Source organism: Crinia signifera, chromosome 1 (genome assembly GCF_055691185.1).
Source record: "Crinia signifera chromosome 1, ASM5569118v1, whole genome shotgun sequence".
Lineage (NCBI taxonomy): Eukaryota > Metazoa > Chordata > Amphibia > Anura > Myobatrachidae > Crinia > Crinia signifera.
In genome coordinates this window covers 109,178,913-109,190,625 of record NC_139217.1, presented here as the reverse complement: position 1 = coordinate 109,190,625, position 11,713 = coordinate 109,178,913, and the positions used below count along the sequence as shown (strand labels likewise).

The window sequence follows — 11,713 nt, the reverse complement described above, 5'->3', positions numbered from 1 at the left end:
TGACAATTAAATTAGTACCAAAACTAGAATTTTCAATGCATTTTCACCCTGCCACAAAGGACGAGCACACACATCAATGATTCTCTCATTAACACAGGTGAGAGTGTTGACAAGGACAAGCCTGGCGATCACTGTCATGTTGAGTGAGTTACAATAACATACTGGAAGCTTTAAAAGGAGGGTGATGCATTAAATAATTTTCTTCCCACTGTTAACCATGATTACATGCAAGGAAACACTTGCAATCACCACTTTTTTTTTCTGACTTGGAGCCAGAGGTGGTGCTCCAAACACCCAGTGCAGTAACCGAAATCGCGCATAGGGGGCATACAGATGGAGCCGGAATCATTCAACACCGGCGCCCGCCAGATCCTCTCCTCTGGGGAGTGCCGGTGATAGGGACTGGGACACACGTGCTTCTCAGGCTCAGGGCAAGGACGTGCAATGCATACTTAAAGGGAAGTGTGCAGTGCTAGTTCCAAAACGTGCTGGTAGGGACACCAGTGAACGTTTAAGGCAGCAGGCCAGGCAGCATCAGATCAAGTGTTTCTCCACTCCTACCTAGGGTGTTTTCTAACCCCTAGCATGGTAATGGATATTCCACTGGGCTTTTCCTTTAACTCCCTTAGGGTTTGAAGCCCCCTTGGAAGAGCAATCTACTCAGTCCCAGTGTTTCTCGCATCCCAAGGTTAAGGTACTAAGCTGGGATTTTTGCTGTCTCCCCATCAGAGGCTATGAACCTCCGAAATGGGAGCAATCTACTCAGTCCCAGCGTTTCCCTGCTCCTTGGGAATGGATACTAGACCAGGCTTTTCACTGTCTCATCCTTCAGTAGCCACAAACCCTGTCAAGAGAGCCACCTACTAGGCCCGGTGTTTCTCCTCTCCCTACCATTAGGGGGAGCCCTCTGATCCCCCCGACAGAGTTAATGTGCTCAGCAAGACTTTTCACTGCTCCCAAGTATGAGGGGTCCTATAACCTTTACCCATTAGAGCAGTTACTCAGTCCAGCCTTTCTCTCTTCTTCTGCCAGGGGTCAGTAAACACCAACTGATAAGAACAGATACTACACTTGATCTTAGCCAAAATGCCGAGAAGCAATCTCCATTACTTTGCACAAAAAGGGCTTCACAGGCAAGGATATTGCTACTAGTAAGATTACACCTCAATCAACCATTTATCAGCTCAAGAACTTCAAGGAGAGCAATTGAATAGCTGTGACAAAGGCTTTCGGGTGCCCAAGAATGTCCAGCAGCGGCCAGGACTGTCTCCTAAAGTTGATTCAGCTGTTAGATCAGGGCACCACCAGTGCAGAGTTTGCTCAGGAATGCATTTGCGCATACAGTGAGTTGAATACTTTTGGAGGATGGCCTGATGTCACGAAAGGCAGCAATGAAGCCACTTCTCTCCATAAAAACATCATAGACAGACTAATATTCTGCAAAAGGTACAGGGATTGGACTGCTGAGGACTGGTGTAAAGTCATTTTCTCTGATGAATCCCCTTTCAGATTGTTAATGCATCTGGAAAAAATGCTTGGCCAGAGAAGGAAAGGTGAGCACTACCATCAGTCTCATGTCATGTCAACAACAAAGTATCCTGATACCATTCATGTGTGGGGTTGCTTCTCAGCCAAGGGAGTTGGATCACTCACAATTTTGCCTAAGAACACAGCCGTGAATAAAGAATGGTACCAAAACCTCCTCCAAGAGCAATGTCTCCCAACCATCAAAGAACAGTTTAGTGATGTACAATGCCTTTTCCAGCATGATGGAGCATGTTCCCATAAGTTAAAAATAATAACTAAGTGGCTCAGGAAACAAAAAATCAACATTTTGGGTCCATGGCCAGAAATCTCCCCAGACTTTAATACCTTTGAGGCAGGTGGACAAACAAAAATAAAACCCCACAAATTCTGACAAACTCCAGGCATTGAATAGGCAAGAATGGACGGCCATTAGTATGTGGCCCAGAAGTTGATTGACGGCATGCAAAGGCGAATTGCGGAGGTCTTGAAAAAAAGGGTCAACACTACAAATATTGACTCTGCAAAAACTTAATGTAGTTGTCAAAAAAGCCTTTGACACATATTAAATGCTTGTCATTTTACATCAGTAAACATCTGACAAAAAGCTCTAAAAACACAGAAACAACAAACTTGATGGAAACCAATACTTTAGTCCTTCTTAAAACTTTTGTACATTTTTTTTAACAAACTAAGGTGCCGATTCATCCTTGCTCGTAGACCAGCGAATTCAGCCCCTATGTCGATGGGGGGGTCCGCGCATGCGCATAGGAACTAATGCGCAGGTGCAATCACACACCCCCACCCCACCCCTGCGCACAACAAGCGCCTTCAGAAATATTTTTAATCACCAGGATGCTTGCTGCCTCGCAGGGGGCATTCCAGGGTGGACATCCGGCGTTTCATGGGTATGCCCACAAAATGGTTGGTGCGCCCATAGAAACGCTGGACTGGCCCCAGTGAATACAGGCATTCCCCTCCCTGATTGGGGCAGGCGGCTAATTTGTTTATGTGGGTATTTATGTGTCCTTTTAAAGGGACAACACACCTTCGCTCTTTGTTTCCCCACAGGCTATGAGAATAGCATACTGTACATTGATGAGCAAAAATTAATTTTCATTGTGCATCACTGAAATGCAATGTGCAAAAAAAAGTTTAGTAGTTCAAACTCACAATCACAAGCACCTCATTACCAGCAATATATTTACCATTCAGGCAGTTCTACAATTCTGTACAGTTTGTGACATTCTATCCCAATTTATTACCGGTATATTATTATTTAAACATTTTAAAGTTCATTATGAAACATCCATCAGCACATTGTTCGCTTTGGCCAAAAATAAAAGGAAGGACATATCTCAATTAGGCCTCCATAAGGAGATCCATAGAGACTACAAGCAGCTGATCAAATAGCTACAGTCTAATGCGAGCAGGTAGCATTACGTAATGGCACCACAGTATATGTATGGCTATTCTGCATAGGACATGTACTGCACTAATGATACTTTCATTATTATTCTAGAAAGTCCAATGTATTTTATTGTCTAAGGAACAGTCATTAGCCTAATGATGAAACTTGAAAAAGACAGTTCTATTATTTATGTGCCCTGCTACATGCATTACAGCTATACTGTCTAGCAGTGTTGGAAACCTTCTTAAAATCAATGACAATGGTTTTGTATAGATGACAGCTGCATTGGTGAGTAATGAAATACAGTATATTATAACAAGAATGCATTTCTAGGCAAGTCAGTTCTATACTAATAGGGCTTTTTCATTGCCACCAATTGGAAGCCAAAGTATAATATGCTGCACTTATAGGTAAAACCTATTGCAATTACAGGTATATAAAGTGAGCAAGCAGCAGCCCCGTGGAGTTTAATCAGTGAGACTTTCCTCTCAAAACCTGATACCTTCTATCTAAAAACTTCTTAGAGGGGAGACAATACCATATATTCTAATAACTATATACACTGGTCCATAAGTGCCTACATGTCGTTGTGAAGTAACACAGAATTATCTGTAATACCTTAAGGCTGCTGGCAGCCAATTAGGCAAAAGTTGATGTTATTTGTTAAACTTAAGACTTTCTGAATATTTTTGCTGTCCATCTGCACCATTGGACATATCGGGGGAAATTTACTAAAGGAAATTTGAAAAAAAAAATAGGTGTATTTGTATCCAGAAATACACTCATTTTTGACATTTACTATCCCGAAAATACAGCAATTCGTATTCGTATTGATAGCACATCAATACGAATACGAATTGCCGTATTTTTGGGATAGTAAATGTCAAAAATGAGTGTATTTCTGGAGACAAATACACCTATTTTTTACAAATTTCCTTAAGTAAATTTCCCCCATATTGACCATACAAAAATGATTATGTGAATGTAATATGAGAATAATTGTCTAATTCAGAGCAATCAAAACGTTTGATTTGCACCAATATTCAAAGAAATAATTCTTGATAAATATCTATGTTTTGTGCAAAAATAATAAAAAATGATGTATGTGTTGGACAATAGCTGTCAGATTGTTCCATACATATATTGAGGGTTAATTGCATATATTTGATATACTTTTGACCACACGTGGTGGTACCATCACTATTTATTTCTGACAGAATTGCAACATTTGTTGCCAGTGTAGAGAGAGCTATCGAACTGTCAAACCTACAGTATGTACAGTGTGAAAGAATTCAATTCACAGAAACCAGTACCTGATACAATGGGGGTACTAATACGAAAATATGATTTTTTGGGGGCATATACGTATTTTTGGCATTTACTATAGGAATCAGGAGCCGAGAAAGTCGGCTTCTGATTGGCCGCTAGGCGGCCAATAGAATCATTCAGAGGAGAGGCGCGGAAGATGAAAGATCTCTTGGCCTATCCACAGTCCGAAGCGGGGAGCTTCCGGAATTACAGACATTTAACAGAAGACCAGGACTATGTCGGATCAAGAGGACAGATCATCGCAGGAGGACCTGGGTGAGTTGTATTTCCTTCCACAGGTCCCCCATGGATTTCTTGGGACCCGTACCGGACATCGACACAGACGCCGCCAACATGTCCGACCTGGACATAGAGCCGAACGCCGACATGGACCAGGAGAAAGACACCGGACCAAGACCCAGGGACCTACCGATGGGCTCAAGATAGGTAAGTATCAGTATGTATGTATTCAATTTTTATTTTTATTGTGTGTCAGTGTGTTTATTTGACTATTTTTATTACTGTGGAACTACAAGTGCCAGCGGGCCCTTTAATGCCCGCATGCGGGGGAGGCTTGCTGGGACTCATAGTTCCACAGTAAAAGACAATAGTTTTTATTCTATTTTTTTACATTGAAGCAGCCCGGTGACCCCCGCACAGGGTCATCGGGGACAGCACCAGGCTTCAGCCTGGTCAGGTAAGTCCTGGAGGGGGGGACCCCTTTATTGGGGGGTCCCCACTCCCCCAGGGCCCCTGGCCAGGCTGACTGGTCAGTAGGGATAAATGTTTTGGCTGCGGGACCTTATCTAATAAGTGTCCCCCGGCTGTGACATTACCCTGCTGGCTGGTTTGGCCTGGGGCTGGTTTTTAAAATACGGGGGACCCCTAGTCATTTTGTCCCCCGTATTTTGGGAACCAGCCCCGGACCTGGAGCCTGGGGCTGGTTTAAAAAAATCGGGGAACCCCTATTTGCCGGGTTTCCTGATTTTTTATTACCGGCCCCGGCTCTTTCAGCCTGTTGCTGGTTACAGCTGTGGGGGGGACCCCACGCTGTTTTTTTTTTTTTCAATTTTTTTTTACACCTTGCAGCCTGCATGTATTTGACTGATCCGTGCAGACTGCCTGTAGGAATTCGTATAAGCGGCCGTATATACGGCCGTTAATATGAAATAATACGACATCGGAGGGTTACAAAGCAGTCGTATTTGACTGCTTTGTAAATTACCCTCCGGAACACGACTTTGCATACGACTTTGCAGTCATAGTCATTCGTATCAAGAATACGAATTTCCCCAATATGTGTATTTTGGAATGTTCAGGGACTTCCTCTTTTGAATAAATACTATGTTGCAGTTAGAATGATACATGTCCAACAGTGTGGTCAGTGGTAATTAACCATAAATAACTGTAGATCATAGGTCTTTGCACCAGGATATAACTCCTTGGGTGAAATGTAATAGGATGAAAGATTTAGATGTGCGTCCTCCGACCTTTTTATTCCCCTACTATCCACGTCGGCGTGGAGTTGAGAATAGAATAGTGTGGCGAGCGCAGCGAGCCACCGAGCCCGAAGCGTGGCGAGCGCAGCGAGCCCCGCGAGGGGACGCGTATAACTTCACAGGTATACGCGCCCCCTCGCGGGGCGCGCTGCGCTCGCCACGCTTCGGGCTCGGTGGCTCGCTGCGCTCGCCACACTATTCTATTCTCAACTCCACGCCGACGTGGATAGTAGGGGAATGAAAAGGTCGGAGGACGCGCACCGCCGCCCCTCGCGGGCTCGCTGCGCTCGCGACGCTTCGGGTTGGCGTCTATCGTGGGGTGGGGTTTACGTCGTTAAATTTGGGGGTGTAGGGAATATTTTACATTGAATCCAATGTAAAATCGGGTCCCAGGGACACGATTTACATTTCATTCAATCAAAAAATCGGGTCGGTCGCGTCGATCGCATCGCATGCGACCAAATCGCATGCGATGCGATCGACCCGATTTTTCCGACACGACCACCCCGATGTAAATCGGTGTGGCCGTGCTAGGAAACAAGTACCGTTAAGTATTATTAACACTAACGAAGGAATTTATTCCCCTTACTTAAGCCAAAACCTGAAAATGTACCTAGTTTTTGCGTCATCAAAAGTGTATAGTTCTACATACTAAAACTAAGACTACCTACTTCAATTAAAGTTACGATATAAATTCTAAGAGTGACCAACAAAAAAATAAATAAATCACATTTTAAACTTTCACGGCTGCACCTGAAAACTAATTACTGATGAAAAGAATCCCACTACATTTTCTCAATTGTGGATCTTACATACAGTACTAACATACAGTATATATTCTATATCATATACTTGTGCACTGGTCTCCCTCGTTCCCCTTTTCCCTTCAACCAATACTAAAGCCAAAGTGTATCTTGTTTACAGTTTACCCCAATATATGGTTTTATGCATAAGCTTTATTTCACTAGAAATATACTATTACATTTATTTAGCCCTAGAAAATTCATCATGGGACAGGTTTGTGAGGTGTAGATCAAGGCCGGATTATAATGGTGCACAATGTGTCAGTACCCCTGGGCCCCCCCTGTGGTTGGCATGTATTTTTCCCATTTTTTTTTTAGCTAAAGATTTTGTGCATGGGAGTGGGGTAGTGCTGCAGCTTCACCTATCTAGTATCTACCAATGTGACAATGATTAATGGTGCTGAGCATCGGGAGCCAAGGCACACTGATTGCACAAGTGTGCAATGCATTACTGGGAGTTGACTAAGTCCCATGACACTTTGCACTAGAGGGCAGAGGCTAAGACTTTTGTGCTGAGCTCTAATTGGTGGAGCTCATTACATGCTTCTCAGGCCCATGGAGAACAGAAGCAGCAGCCTAGTCATGGGAGGGTTTTTAATCAGAGGCAGCACTGGGACTGTGAGGTCTCCTACAGAGTAAGGTGCAGAGGGAAAAACACAGGCTTTTCATGTGGTATGTATTTATGTGTGTGTGTGTGTGTGTGTGTGTGTGTATATATATATATACATATATATTTATTTTTATATATATATATATATATATATATATATCCCCTGCAGTTACCCATTGACCAAGTTTATACTGCCTTTACTCTGTGTTTTGACAGTGTAATATTCTCCCATGCAGTTTGCGGACAGTAATGACAAGTTCAAGGGGGCCCCCCTTTCTAAAGTGCCCACCAAAACCCACCCACCAAAACCAACACACCAATACCAACTTTTCAGAACCTCAGATGAAAGTGTGCAGGTGGTATCTTAGAACTTTAACTCCTGCCGTCTACATTAAGACTGGTGGGGCGGCGATTACCTGATCGCTGGGCTGCGAATATTTGCAGCCCAATGATTAGGTCTGAATCAGGCCTGTATTTCCTGATTCAGCATAGATCGCAAAAGCAAAGCCTTTCTCTATTTGGCAAAACTATGGGGGTGATTCACCTGCTGTGCCCATTAGAGAAAGATTTTGCTTTTGCGATCTATGCTGAATAAGGAAATACAGGCCTGATCACTGGGCTGCAAATCTTCGCAGCCCAACGATCAGGTAAGCGCCGCCCCACCAGTTTCTACCCCCAACCCCATGCATGGCATGGGGTTGTGCGCATAACCATTCTCAATCACCAACCAAACAAAGTCCCCGGTAAGCGATGTCTGATGATTTGTAATTTTTTTCATTAGTAACATTTTTACATTAGTAATAGACCAATTCCACCACAAGTGAATCTCTAGTTTTGGGTGGAATCAATTACATAAAACAAAAGACAAAGCTCAACTTGCAGTTTCCCAGAGTATCCAGCGATTTGAGGATCACATGATGACTTGAAGCAAGAGAACCTTCCTCCGGCTCCAGTGGTCCTGATACTACTGGATTGTAAAACCAATTTACCTCTCAACTTCACATTTTTATCGTCAGCTGAATCGTATTTAGTTTTTGGATAAAAGCATGCTCTATTAATAGTACTCATTAGGCCTCATTATTAGTACTTCCCTTTCTTTGAAGACTGAGAAATCTTTTTGTCATGCATCCAACAAAGTTCCTAAACAAAAGTTTAGATTCCGTCAGAGAGGAGTCTGGTTTCAGAGAAAAACAAATGCTACTACACTTTCAACGACAAATACTAGGATTTTGTAGTGAAAATTAGATTGGGTTTTACTAGTACTTATGTAATGCATTGATTGATCTGTATAGTTATTAAAGTGTCTTACGCTGGCTACACACTTTACGATATGTGTACTCAGCCCTCGGGACAGCCAATGCACTATAAATCAGCCGACCCATACTGAATAATATATTGCACAAGCGCGTGAGATATCATTCATGGCTGCATTCCAATACATGCTGTCATTTGCTGGGTAGTCCCGTCAGGCATAGAGTACCCGACGGGATGACCAGTAGCTATTGTCCTACATTGCCAGCCTAGGCACTAATCTAACTAACTCTTCCTCACATTTCTGATTACTGCTGGAACTGTCAAATGAAATCATAGCCATTATAATTAAAACAGTCGAAACAAGTAAACTACATAAGTGGTGAGGAGTGGGTAGTACTTTGTATCCCCCAACTCCTATGTAACAAATACAAGTAACTGTATCATTTCCATTTTGAACAAATACCTGTAAAGGAACATCATTTTTTATTTTATTTATTTTTAAAGATTTTTTAACACCTTATTAGTAATAACCAGTCAAAGTGTATGACTCCCGGCAACTGGTGCAATCCATACACAGCAAATAAATGGAACATTATATTTAACCCTAAATAACCGACATCTGTCTCTTACCATGTGTCTGCTCGATGCATCACCTGATCAGCATACCTGATCAGCAATCACCCAAATTAAAGGGACATTTAATCTTAGACGATTTACAGGCTGATAGCTTGTAGAAATAGTATACTTTTGTCATTGTGTCCCTTTAAAAGTTTAAGCAATTCTTTTCTTTCTTTTAATGTTGACTGAAATAAAATCACTGCAATACATATAGTCACTTCGTACCTCCACGGGAACTACAGAGATTAAATTATGAAGCAAATCTAAGCTTTGAGGCCAATTTTATTTCATCTGTATTCCCTATTTTCATCTCTTCATCTTTCTATCACAATCTGCATCATTATTAGCAACACCAGATTAGTAGCAAAGAATGAAAAGTAAGACATCTGTGCTTTAGCATTAATAAATTCAAAATGTTTTGACTTTCATCTTGCAGACATTAGCACTGAGCCGGTCCGCATAACGACTCCTGCTCACAGCATCATTGTCTTCCAATCGCATAAAAATATTCATAGTTAAAGGTAAAAAAAAGTAATCACTGATATCCCGCATGAACAGTAAGAAAAGTCGAAAAGATTGTTCTTAAATCCAGTACTTTTGCCTATTGTTCTTTTGTACCTTTATTTCTAATTACTGGTACAATTTTAAGGCACTGAGGCAAGCCTCCAGCAGTGTGCTGAAGGTGTGTTTCTGCTGTTATGCCCTCTGGCTTTGCTGCCAGCCTATTCCCTTAGATCAGAGCCAGAAGCTAGACTGCTTTCGAATACCGATCACCTAACCTAGACCTAATCCTTTGAGTTCTCTCTGGCATCTATTCCTTCTGCCAGTTTCCTCTTCTGTTCGTATCTTTTCTTCTGAAGTTGACAACAAAGCTATCCTCGGGGCCCTCCTTGATGTAAGGCCACTCTTGATGTTTTTCCAGTGTATGTTTTTTTGTACCCTAAACTTGTGCTACTTTTATATTCAGCAAGAACAATATTTGTTCACTAGAACATAAAGAGAAATTCTGCCTGTTGCATTGATTTATAGATTTTTTTTAATTTGTACGGCTGGATTTCAAAAGTAATCTTTTGTCACTTTGCCGGGCTTGTTCCGCCTAGAATTCCTTCCACAGCCGGAACTGCATATTTTTACCTATTAGTTCAACTTCTTTATTTACCCTAAATTGGCCTACCATGCCATTATTAATTTTAGAAGACAGTTATACAAGATGTGCATGAATATGAAATTGCTATGAAGCTGGAAACTTTTGAACAGCTCCTGTCCTTTGTGATAGTGAGTTTTAAAAGGGAAATCTCCAAAGAGCTAATTAGCAGACGAATGGTTCTCTAGCTTGAACAAAGCTGGAGAGATAGCAGATAACTAAAAGGACCTGGCCATGGTTGTTTTAAATCAAAGCATTGATAGTGCACTGGAATGTAACCTTAGGCTGCTACCTGACAGGGACAATATTAGAGAGGAACATGGCAATGAGGAATTTAGTGACAGCCACATCCTATTATTCTCCAAAGAGTAAGCAATCTCCGGCACAACAAGCTAATTATCTGATTAGAGTTGCCGGTACGGACAGGCATACTTGGCCTGTTTACATAGCACTGCTATTTTATATGTTTATTGGATTATAAAACTCTGGCTACACATATAATTCATACTGTCTGTTATAAGGAAAATGGGGGTGAGATAGGCTAGGTATTGTATCCCCCACAGCTCTGCTATATGGAGAGTGCGGTGATGATAGGATAGGTATTGTATTCCCCCACAGCTCTGCTATATAGAGAGTGGGGTGATAATAGGATAGGTTTTGTATCCACCCACAGCTCTACTATATAGAGAGTGGGGTGATAATAGGATAGGTATTGTATCCACCCACAGCTCTGCTTTATGGAGAGTGGGGTGATGATAGAAAATATATTGTATCCCCCCACCGCTCTGTTATATGGAGAGTGTAGTGATGATAGGATAGATATTGTATCCCCCCACGCTCTGCTATATGGAGAGTGAGGTGATAATAGGATAGGTATTGTATCCCCCACAGCTCTGCTATATAGTGAGTGGGGTGATAATAGGATAGGAATTGTATCCACTCACAGCTCTGCTTTATGGAGAGTGGTTTGATAATAGGAAATATATTATATCCCCCCACTGCTCTGCTATATGGAGAGTGGGGTGATGATAGGATAGGTATTGTATCCCCCCCCCTCACTGCTCTTCTACATGGAGAGTGGGGTGATGTTAGTATAAGTATTGTATATTTTATTCTTTCAACTATTCTTAATATTTTATTTTCAGAAATGTGTTTTTAAAATCCTTGCGATTTGCATTATACTGAAATTAAAATGTCTTCGAATATTTTTACACTATAACTTTTTCATGGTCCTTTTATATAAAACCAAATTCACAGTAGTAGGTCAATCAAATATAGGGCTCAATACTATAAAGTATAAATGAGCACTGAGGTCATGGGTTCGATTCCCACCATGGCTCTAACTGTGCGGAGTTTGTATACTCTCCCCATACTTGCATGGGTTTCCTCCGGGTACTCCGGTTTCCTCCCACAATCCAAAAATATACTGGTAGATTAATTGGCCCACAACAAAATTAACCCTAGCATGTCTGTGTGCGTGTACATGTGGTAGGGAATATAGAGTATAAGCTCCACTGAGACAGGGACTGAGGTGAATGTTCA

The 11,713-nt window shown here is 41.9% G+C and overlaps 1 pseudogene; it reads right to left on the bottom strand.

Annotated features, from left to right (window-relative positions):
* Positions 1–964: 964 nt before the first annotated feature.
* On the bottom strand, positions 965–1,101 carry LOC146045298 (U2 spliceosomal RNA; annotated as a pseudogene).
* Between the last annotated feature and the right edge of the window lie 10,612 nt (positions 1,102–11,713).